The sequence below is a fragment of the Gracilinanus agilis genome, chromosome 2, assembly GCF_016433145.1.
Source record: "Gracilinanus agilis isolate LMUSP501 chromosome 2, AgileGrace, whole genome shotgun sequence".
Classification (NCBI taxonomy): domain Eukaryota; kingdom Metazoa; phylum Chordata; class Mammalia; order Didelphimorphia; family Didelphidae; genus Gracilinanus; species Gracilinanus agilis.
In genome coordinates this window covers 387654398-387662584 of record NC_058131.1, presented here as the reverse complement: position 1 = coordinate 387662584, position 8187 = coordinate 387654398, and the positions used below count along the sequence as shown (strand labels likewise).

The 8187-nt window shown below is 41.9% G+C and overlaps 1 long non-coding RNA gene across 1 annotated transcript; it reads right to left on the bottom strand.

The window, feature by feature from the left end:
* Positions 1 to 1798: 1798 nt before the first annotated feature.
* On the bottom strand, positions 1799 to 7703 carry LOC123235590. Its single transcript, XR_006505391.1, has 4 exons — positions 7628 to 7703; positions 5185 to 5238; positions 3047 to 3115; positions 1799 to 1923 (listed from the first exon to the last, which is right to left on the bottom strand). It is a non-coding gene; the product is annotated as an uncharacterized LOC123235590 (long non-coding RNA).
* Positions 7704 to 8187: the final 484 nt, after the last annotated feature.

The window sequence follows — 8187 nt, the reverse complement described above, 5'->3', positions numbered from 1 at the left end:
TATACTAGTCACTGGGCTATGTTCTTGGGATACAAATACAAAAGTGAGATAATCCCTGCCCTCAAGGGACATACATTCTACTAGAGAGATGAAATAAATATTTGGGTGATGGACAGGGAAGGGAACTTGAGCCTATATGGTCTCTAGGAGTATGAGTAGAATGATAGGGCATTAGACCACCATAAATAAATGAACAAATAAAGGAAGAAAGGAAAAAGAATATATTAAGCATTGCTATCAGCTCAGCACTGAACTGGGGATAAAAATACAAAGCAAGAACTTATACACTGATAGAGAGATGATACATATAAAGGAGTGGTCACCAGAGAAATGTGGAAAAGAATTTTGGTCTGAGAAATGCCTGGGAGAGTAAGCAGAACCAGTTGGTACACCCTTTCCAGAAGCAATGGTAATATTGATTTGGTTCAAGTTCCCAGAACAAGAAATAGAAGGGAGAGGAGAAAGTAGTAAGTAGCAAGGCAAGTGTCAAAAAGATAGTTGGGAAGGGTGGTGGGATGGGATGTGAAATATGATCTGGTATTATGGTAACATTGATTTGATTATTGTTTCCTAAGTGAAAACAGCAGAGAATATGTTGATAAAGAATTGTTCATCCTTTGTTTCAGAGGACCGGTGACATTATAGTGATGTTGACTCATGAGTGAATTGGGTTTAAGTGAGACAGAGTTTCACCAAGTTGTCAGCTCACTCTCTCTTACTGAGGCATCAGTGTCCAGTGACAAGATAAAAGTCAGGATGACTAGCAATGGCCAGCCATGCAGAGGATGACCTTGGCATCGCTGATGTCTGAAGGAGCTCTAATTGCTCCATAGCACCTATTTCAGCTGCCTTCGTGGCCTTTGGAACAAATTGTTCTCATCAGTTCATTCCACCAGTGCAAGTCTTCACATGCTTGGGATAGACATCCCCCCAACTCATCAACAGGTTTGAAGTCTGTCTGTTACCCTCAACCTGGCTTAGTCTGCCTGCCAAGGCAGTTTTACCCAGGTGTGGCTGTTGTATGTGCTATGGCTTCTTGGAGCCACAGATGAGAGCTGAGTGAAAGGTAGACACCAAAAGTGGATGAGTAGCCCTGAAAAGGGCTTGGCAATCTCACACACCAGAGGTTTAGTCATCTCCAAATATCACTTCATATATAGTATGGCTAAAGTTTTTCTGAGGGCTGATTTACAGTATAGGGAGCTTAGGAAGATAAGGTCCAGCAGGCATGCCAGTGCGCAATAAGGAAGCAGAACAAAGTCCCTTTAGGGCAAGATATCTCATATGGGAGATAGGGCAAGAATCACATTTGAGCACAGAAAGAGAGTACTAGATAAATTCTAGCTCAGAAAGCCGAGGCCCTGCCATTACATATGAGGAAGAGACTGGAGTAAACCTTGATCTGGGGTGCCTAGGTCCCCAGAATAGCATATTTTGGAATCTCACAGTGACCATCATAATGAAGACCCAGAACCATGCCTTTACAAAGGGAAGGCATCTGAATGAGTCACAGGCTTCTAGAACTTTGGGGCTGAATAAGACCTTGGATACCACGGGTTCTAACTTCTTCACTTTACAGATGAGACAAAGAGAGAGAGAAAGACAGTGATTTGGCCAATATCACAAAGCTAGTTAGTAGCAGAAATAGAACTAGAAATCAGGTATCTGGATTCTTAAGTTCCATTTTCCACACCACATTGCCTCTATGAAACCTAATGAAAACAGGAAGGTAGACATGATAGAAATGTTCAAAATAATGAATGCAATAGTCATTTGGATGGGGAACACATTTATTGAGTAACTATTTCATCTCCATCCTCTAATTTGTGACTTTTGTGTTTCCTCCATGAGAGTCAACCAAATCCTTCAGGGCTAATTGTGGCTCTTCTTTTTCTTCATAATTGCCCCCTGACTCTGTATGATCTGAAAAATAAGAGTATGAACTTATGAGGGAGTAATGGGCATGACAGGATCTAGGAAAGAATAGTTAAAAATCAAGACTCTTGAGAAGATTCATCTTTGTATTTTGTCCAATAGTAGGCACTTAATAAAAGGTTGTTTATTGGATGGGTAGATGGATAGATGGTTGGGATGGATGGATGGAATAAATGAATGGAAAAGTACAGAACCTTTTACTCCAAAGGATCTAGTGCCCAGTCTCCCCAAACTCTCAAGAAAATTGGTCCTATAAAAAAGATTAGGCATTTTTGTTTTCCAAGGCCATTCAATAAGGAAAAATTTGGAGTTTTGCCCATGTTCTTCCTTGGGAATGCCATTCTCTATCCCCTTCCACTTAGTCAAATCCAACATTTAGGACCCAGTTTAAATCCCATTTCCTCCAGGAAACACTCCTACTCTAATTTACCTCCAGTAATCTCCCTTCTCAGAAGTCTTATATCATAGAATGACCCACGCAAGCTAACATTTGATGTTATACAGATCTATCTTGCTCTCTGATTCAGGTAAGTGGGTCTTGTCTGTTCAATGAAACCTTGCAAGGTCAAAGGAACTGCTTTCTCTATTTCTGCATTGGTGAACATTTTCAAGATTGCATGCCCAAAGTGCAATTTCAAGCTACCTATGAGCTCCCTGCATTACTCCAGAAAGAGGAGAAAGTGCTTGCATTGGACAGCTGGACAAAGGAGCAGGGCATGCAAAAATGTCCTTAGGCACTGTGGAGAGGGGGAACAGAGCAGCCCTCTCTGTACCCCCCTGGCACTTCACCAACACAGCTTTCGTCACCCATAGTATCTAGCACAAATGTGGGCATACATATGAGTTTAGCCACTGCTTGTTTGACCTGATCTGAATTCACAAAGAGGATGGCACTGTGATATGCTGAGAAATCCCTGAACCAGGAGACGAGAGGTTGAGGTCCCAGTATCAATTCTGCTACTAACTAGCTCTATGATTCTGAGCAAATCAGTTGCCCTCTCTGAATCTCAATTTCTTCATCTGTATAATGATCCAATTAAATAGATAATTTTAAGATCCCTTTAAGCTCTAAAATCCTAGCTTCTAAAATCCTGTTCATAAAGTTCCTTACCTGCTCAGTCTCCCCATTGCTGTTGCTGCTACAGCTGCTGCTACTGTCACTCTCACTACCAGCATCTTCCTGTAATGGAGAAGAAGCTGCTGAAATTGTTCAGGACAAACTAGAGTCCCTTGTTACCCATCCTGAGTCTTTCCTCTTTCCCACCTTAGCAGTGTCTCCCTTCCCCACCATATCATAGAAGAATGCAAGAAAAGAAGTCTGTTGTGGTGAATATTATTGAATTTGAGGTCAGGAAACCCAGATTTAAATTCCCATCTCTGACACTAGCTGGGAGACCATAGTCAGGTCATTTAACTGCTCTGAGACTCAGTTTACTTCTCTATAAAAAGGGGATAGTATTATCTGCTGTGTTCATAGGTTGTAAAGCACTATGAAAATAAAAGCTTTTATTTTAAAAGAACTAGATTCTACTCTTCACTCTATCACCAACTCACTGTATGATCCTTGGTCACTTCACCCTTTGAGTCTCAGTTTCCTCTGAAAAATAAGAGGTTTGAAACAAATAATCTACAAAATCCCTTCCAGCTCTGACACTGTTTCAATTTCTAAAGTCCTACCCAGATATGAAATTCTGTCTCGTGATCCTTTGTGACCCTACTTAAAGATTTCTAAGAGCTTATTGAAGGTACCTGAATGTCAGTGGTCTGTACTCCTACCTTGGTTAGGTACCACAGTGACCATTTTCCCATTTATAGGAGAAACAGGGATCCCAAAACTTTAACAACCTGTTGAATGGTTTAAAGGAGAAGGGAAGGACCTCTCATTGCCAGCCTGGGTGGGGAAGGCAGAGAAAGACCTTAGATCCATGCAGGATGGGAAGTCCACATTCAGTTAAAGATTAGTCCGGCTAAATGATCAGGTCCAGGAACCCAATAGCATGGACAGCTTCCTGGGTACAGTGTAGACCATGGTCTTTCTTTCCTATGCAGTGAAGTCACCTCAGAAGGAGGGTTTTCCCACCAAATGAGGGCAGTACAGTCTCAACGAGTGAGAGCAATAAGATAAGCCATTGGGGACAACCCTGGCCTTCGCTTTCCCCATGCTGATCATCTGCACTCACTCACCCTTAGTTTCAGTTTCTGCAGCTGCGGCAGCTGCTACTGTTGCTGCTGTATATCATCTTTCTTACTTTTTACCTTCATCTTTTCTTTCTCCTGCTCTTTTTCCTTGTGTCTGTCATCATCTTTGCCAAACCTACAGGTGGAGGCAGGGATAGTGGAGGGAGAGCAGAGAGAAAACCGTAGTGCAAAAAGAGCTAGATCTAAATCTAAATCTAAATGAGAGGACTTGGGTTTAAATCCAGGCTTTGTTTCTTATTGCCTCTGTGACCTTAGACAAGTCAACAAACATCTCTGGACTTCATTTTCTTCAACCACAAAATAAAGGGGTCTGACTAGATGACCTTAAAGTTTTCTTCCAGCTCTGAATCTGTGCTTCTATGCTAGAAATCAGGACAGTCTGCTTGCCCCATATGCAAAAAAGATTGTAATTCTACTTCAGCTCATAGGATTTAAGAACTATGGGGATCATAAATAGGATTTGGTGGTCCAACTCACCCATATTACAGATGAGAAAAACTGAGAAGGAAGTGGCTTGTCCAGGATCAAACAGATGGTCAGTACCCAGGTTCTCTGACTCCATATTCTGTGTTCTCTCCACTACATTCATGTTACTTACATCTAGCCCTTCTCCTGAATTAAAAGCTGTCTTGGCATAATAGAAAAAACATTAGATCCAAATTCAGGAGACCTGAGTTCAACATGGACAAGGTAGGTAAATCACCTCCTTTTCCTGGCTTGGATGCTATAATCTAGAAGTAGAAAATGTGAAGCCCTGAAAGGGCAGGCCAGTTTCATTTCTATCTTGGGATCCCAGTGTCTAGCACAGTACCTTACTCATAGTAAGAGCTTAATAAATATTTCTCAAAGTGAATTAGGCCCCAATCAGTACTAAAAAATTTTTTATGATCCTTCAAAATCTTAACCCTTCAAGAATGTCCTAGATTGTGACATAACTTCCTGCTGACCTTCACCTCCCTACCTCAAGAAAATAGATCTAAGACTATCTTGAGGAAAGTTGTAAAAATGTGCTTTAAGAATCCCACAAAAACAAGTGCCCTCAAAACTCACATTTCAAAACAGATGCCATCTTGCTTGAAATTCCAGTTGTCTACTGTCAGAGACCTGCATAAAGGAAAGCCCAGTATAGGGTGTTAGAAACAAGAACTTTTGGAGAACTGCTTAGGTTTCTGGTTTTAGTGTTCAAAACTAGGTAAGTCATTAGCCTTGGGGAACTAAGGATGGAAATGAGGCCAGAAGGGCTTCTTCCAGGGGAGAGAACTTTACAGAAAGATTGGTTCAGGTCACAAGACATACACCATTGTGGCACCAGCTCCTCAGATTCTATGGAATATAGATCATCCCTCTGTGAATCCACTTAAAACTAGATTCCTACATCAGTTGGTATGAGCCAATACAGTGGTTCTCCAGCAGTTTTCTCCCCTCATTCAATCCTCCCATGGCATTCAAGACTCTCCAAGCAGATGAATGGCTCTGAAGCTGAGAGAAAGAGCCAGAAAAGCAGATCTAAAATTAGAAAGCTTCCTTCTGGGTTAAGATGGCTGCAAAGTAGAAGCAGGGGGCTTTACTCTTCTAACCAACCCATACAGCATACCTCCAAAGGGCCAAAAAACCAAATCCAGATGAAAGGGACCCCACAATAGGGCACAGTATTGAAGGTACCTAGGATTTGAGCATTTCCACGCTATAAGGGGGGAAATAGTTCCCTTCAAAACGGGAACTGATCAACTCTTCCTCCACCCCACCCACAGTACCAGAGTCAGAGGCTGCGCTCCAGAGTTAGAGAGAGCAGGGGTACAAAATCTAGCTTCTTGGCACTTGACTGGGATCACCAGGAGCTTGCCCCTGAGAGAAGCAAGACTTGAGACTCCAGGAGGCTACAGAGAGCAGACCTTGGACACGGGAGTGGGGCTGAGAAAGGCATCGGACAGTGGAAGCAGCTCAGCGCGCTGAGACTCAGGGGAGAACCTCAGGTGGAGGAGCAAACGTGAACCAATTTCCAGGCTCTGGGCAGCTGACCAGGACCACCAGGGCCTTGACCCTGAGAACAGCTAGACTAGAGACCCCAGGAGGCTGGGGAGCGCAGACCTTGGGTGCAGGAGTGAAGCTGAGAGGGGCCTCGGACAGCAGAGGCCCAGCAGACAGTGGAAGCCAGGAGACTCACAAAGTAGCGTCAGGCAAAAACTGCTCCTTAGCTCTATACACAGAGAGTCTGTCTGCCTCACTCAGACTTCTGGCTGAGAAAGAAAATCCAGCATAATGATGACAAGCAAGGCCCAAGAAATAACCACCAAAAAGACCAAGAAAAAAAACTCTAACATTTGATAACTTTTGCACAGAAAAAACCCAGAAAGTAGAGGAGGACAAGCAATTAAAGACATCTAAACCTTCCCAAAGAAATGAAAATGGGTAACAAGCTCTTGAAGAGTTCAAATCTGAGATCATGAGAAAGAGGGAAGAGATCTGGCAAGAAAAGTGGGAAATCATTTTTAAAAAACTTCAAAAATAGATTAAAAGGCAGAATTTCGCAACTGGAAATTGAAGTTCAGAAATCAAATGAAATGATAAAATTAGAAAGCTTCAAAATGAATAAAATAAAGCTGAAGTTTGAGAAGAAAGGCATTGTGATATTCTCCAAACAGTCTTCTTAGAATAGGGGAATCAGTCTTCATGACCTCTTTATAATGTCCTCTATGTCCTTGGGAAAATCATTTGCCCAATCTGAGTCTATTTTCCCAACAATAATATAGGTGAAAGGTTTGGCTAAATGTTTCTAAAGTACCTTCCAAATCTAATGTACAATGTTCTAAGGTGTCTTCTAGCTCTGGAAAGTTATTGATTTGCATAATTCTAGTAAGGCAAAATGCAGATTAAAGAATCTGTTTAATGGACATTGGTGAATCTTAATTGCCTCTTGGTTGGTAGAGAAGGTTGGAAGGGATGGGACAGGAGTAGAGCAATAATGAAAATGGGACACCATTCTCCTTGCAGTCTTTTGGGAAGAAGTACTCTATCCACCGGAGTAATGGGAAATGTTCCCACTCCATCAAAAAGAGAAAGTCATTGACAATTCCCTTCCTCAGAGGGAAAGAAGGACTTTGATCACTGTCTGAAGCAAAAGAAGTGATGAGATCCTGGAAACAGGTAGGAACAACAATTTCCTGGGTATCAAAGTAACAGAAGTGAATGAAATTTTTCTCCAAATTCTGCTCTGAGATAGTGTGAGGAAGAGGATGAATTTTTGCAAGGGACCAATTTAAAACCCATCTTTTAGAACTTCCTTACATTCTGACTGGATTCTTAAGGTGGAATTCCCAGTCCATTTATATGCCACTTTTTTTTTTAAGTGGCAAGACCTTCTTTTGGGTCTTGGTCATTGGGAACCTACCCTTTCCTCCTCCACTTTTATTTTCATGCCTACTTCTACCTAAAATCAAGTGCTTCCAGCCTAGTGACAGCAAAAGCCAAGAGAAAAGAAGAAACATCCACTTACCTTACTGAGAAGTAGAGAAATGAGTTGCTCTCTCCACAGCCAGTTGTCAGATGTTTCCTCAATGCTGATTTTGTCCTTTTATAGTGTCTTCTTCAATCTCTTCCTTCAAAAGTGGAAAAGCTGGTTATCTCCACATTCTAAGGAATCTTAGTCAGATGGGGATGGATATTCCTATGAAAGCCTTGGGTGTAATCCCCCCCCCTTCAACCCCTTCCTGCCCTCAGACCACCAATTATGTTCCAGCTATGACACATCTTGAAATGAACTGGTTAAGAAATTCTAGCCAAAAGCAGCTAAGGGACTAGCTGCCTATCCCACACTGAGTGTCTCATTCACACATTTCAGTTAGTGACAGAATTTATTAGAGTGAACTCTCTCACTCAATCTCTTTGCTGGGACAAGTACACAGTGGGAAACAGTCAATTAAAGCACATAAAACAGCTGTAGCAATTATAACAGTACCAAGACAATGGCAGCTGGGATGTAATAGAAAGAGCTATGAATGTAGAATTGGAAGAACTGAGTTCTAATCCTATTTTAGGCACTTCCAAGATATGTGA